Raw genomic sequence first — 3,159 nt, 5'->3', positions numbered from 1 at the left:
ATCCCCATGGAAGCATCACCATGATCAGGATCGTGAACGTGGCCTTCCTCCGTCTCACCGCCCCTCCCCGTGCCCAGACAACCGTGATCTGCTTTGTCCCCCAGAGACTAATTTGCATTTTCTAAAGGTTGTAATAAATAGAACCGTACCAATCCATCGATCACAGCCTCTAACTCAGGAAATGGGCAGGTAAGTCCTGGCGCACTGCCGCGGCCATCCCGAAGGGGCTGGACGAATCGAGGGCACAGCTCCTGGCTGACTTTGCCAACACTAGTGCTGGAAAGACATCACAAAAGAAGCCAGTAACTCAGGAGACGAGAAAGGGAGACATTTACTTCAGGTGCAGGCAGCTGGGGGGTGGTGGCAGGCTCGAGCCTTAACAGGCAACCTCTCTGCCTGCAAGAGGGACATTCAGCATTTTCTAGGCAGAGGTTCAGGGGGTGGTACATGCGAGAGAGGAGGAGAGAGGGGCGTTGATCACTGGGCGGGGGCACCCGGATGGTGGGCAGGGAAGGGGGCGTGTGGGGTGTGATCTTCCAGGCATTCTGTTGCTATCAGCGCTTTTCTGGCATCTGGACTAGAATATTCCCGTCGTTGCAAAACACGGTCAACGCCTTAAGAAAGTGTGATAAGAGATAAGAACAACGGACTTTAGTTAGAGCGTGAGTAAAGCTGTCTCGGCTATTTCTGGTTTTAAGTATTGGGGTCCATGGTTGGGCAAGACGGCTCTCAGAGCCAGAGCCTAGGAATTCTTCTTGTTTGGGTTTCCCCTTCGCCCAGCATGTCCATTTGGAGACTGATTCGTGTTGTTGCACGTACCAGAGGTCATGCCTTTGGTTGATGAGTTGTCCTGAACACCCTTTGATCTAAGCAGGACGCTCAGTGTCTCTGGCCTCAGTTTCTTTAGTGGGTGAACAGACACCAGGGGCGCCTGGGTGGCTCAGTCGGTTTAAGCGTCCGACTTCGGCTTAGGTCATAATCCTGCGGTTCGTGGTGTCAAGCTCCACGCCAGGCTCTGTGCTGACAGCTCAGACCCTGGAGCCTGCTTCGGATTCTGTGACTCCTCTCTCTGTCTCTCCCCCACTCATGCTCTGTCTCTCTCTCTCAAAAAACAAATAAACATTAAAAAAAAAAAACAGACACCAGATCCCTTGGGAACTATTACCTGGCTAACTTCCACGTCTTCTCTCCTGGGCTTTGGGACCCAGCACACTCTTCCTAGTACTTTCTTGCCTGTGTACTAGATGCCTGGGTTTTTTTTTCCATGGGTGGTAACTGCCTCTAAGTCTGAAAAATCTGTCTTAGTTTTTAATTATAGAAAGGAGAGAACTTTTGGGGGCGCCTGGGTGGCTCAGTCGGTTGAGCGTCTGCTTTCGGCTCAGGTCATGATCTCACTGTTCGTGAATTTGAGCCCCACATCGGGCTCTGTGCTAACAGCACAGAGCCTGCTTTGGATCCTCTGTCCCCCCTCTCTCTGCCCCTCCCCCTCCCTCAAAAATAAATAAGCTTAAAAAAAGAAGAAGAGAGAGAAATTTGAGACTCCAGTATTCCAGGGACCCTCCACGACACTGAGTGACCTCCCCAACAGCAGACCCTGCTCAGGGAGCGGCCAGCATGCCCATCGCCCTGAGCACCCGAGGGCTCTGAAAACAGGATCCCACCTCAGTGTTGCAAACTCAGAAAGAATCGAAATCTCGGGGTCGATCTGTTGTCAGGCTGCCCTCCTTTCTGCTAGGATTCTGGGTGAGGAGTATAAATAGTACAGTGGGTAATCAGAGAGACAGCAGGGTACAGCCCCTGTCCTAGAAAAGAAACAAAATATGTTTGAAAAAAGAAGAAAGAAAGAAAAAGGAACAAACAAAAACAAGGAGCGCTTTGTATCTCCTGGGCAGAGCGACCCTCAAACCCCGTTCCTGATGGTCCCGACGGTCCCCGGCAGAAATAGCAGCCAGCTTACCTCTCCAAAATGTGTGCACCAAGTCTTGAAAGAACACTGTCTTCTCTCCCTCTTTCTCGTCGCTCAAAAAAAAAAAAAAAAAATTAAAAAAAATGAGCAATAGTGGCTCCCTTTGGCCATGACAAGGCTCCCACTCTTCTGACTGATTGGAAAGCCTATTAGGGACTTTGCAACCACAGCTGGCACTCCCTCCCGGAACAGGGTCTGGTCATTTGTTCATCAAATGCTCACTAAGCATCTTCTCCATTGCTGACTGGCACTGGGCAGCATTGCTGGGCGTCTCCATGAGAACCCCGTCTCCACGTTCTACCTACCTTAGGAAAATGACCCCATGCGTGCATATATTTCAGACTGATTAGAATTGGAGAGTTTTAAAAATGAGAAATTTGCTTCATTTCTACCAATTTCTTCCCCTGCCATTTTGCGGACGTACTGAGGCACAAAGAGGAGAAGGGACCACGGTAAAGTTACAGAGCTGGCCAATGGTGAGGCAGGATGACAACTTTCCTGTGTCACTTAGGATTTAGGTTCGGGACTGGGTTGGGCTGTATATGACAACAAACAGGCCAAACAGCAACAACAAACAGGAAACATGAGCTTGAACAAGAGAGTGGCTTATTTCTGTATCGGATCAGGTGGCCGGTCAGTTGAGCATCGTCTGGCCATTCCACAATCCCAGGAATCCCAGCTCCTTCCCGGCCAGCCGCGGCACCTGACTTCCACCTCATGGTCCAAGATGCCTGCTTGAGCTCCAGCCATCCCTTGAGCATCCTAGCCAACAAGAAGGAGGAACAGAAGGAGGGAAGAACACACCACTGCCTCCTAAGGGGACTTGCCAGAAGTTCCACACACTTCTGCTTATTTCTTACTGGTTTGCACCTGGTCACCAGGCCATAACTATTTTAAGGGAGGCTGGGAAATGAGAGGTGGGGGGATTGGGGGGAGTGTCACATGACCAGCTAAAAATGTTGTCTTATTCCCCAGGGAAGAAAGGGAGAATAGGTATAGGAGGCAACTTTCCAGTTGCCTCCCTGCCCCCACCCCCCACCAACTTCTGCCTCAGGTGTCACCTGGGACCGCAGTCTAAGCAGGGAATGCGCAGGTTCAGTTGATCTATATTTCCAAGTTTCTGCTTGCTAAATTTTTTGAAACCCCGAATCAGGGCTTACAGCACTTTTGTAGTCATTCACAGACCCTGCCTG

Source organism: Lynx canadensis, chromosome C1 (assembly GCF_007474595.2).
Source record: "Lynx canadensis isolate LIC74 chromosome C1, mLynCan4.pri.v2, whole genome shotgun sequence".
Taxonomy (NCBI): Eukaryota; Metazoa; Chordata; class Mammalia; order Carnivora; family Felidae; genus Lynx; species Lynx canadensis.
Note: the sequence above shows the minus strand (reverse complement) of the source record.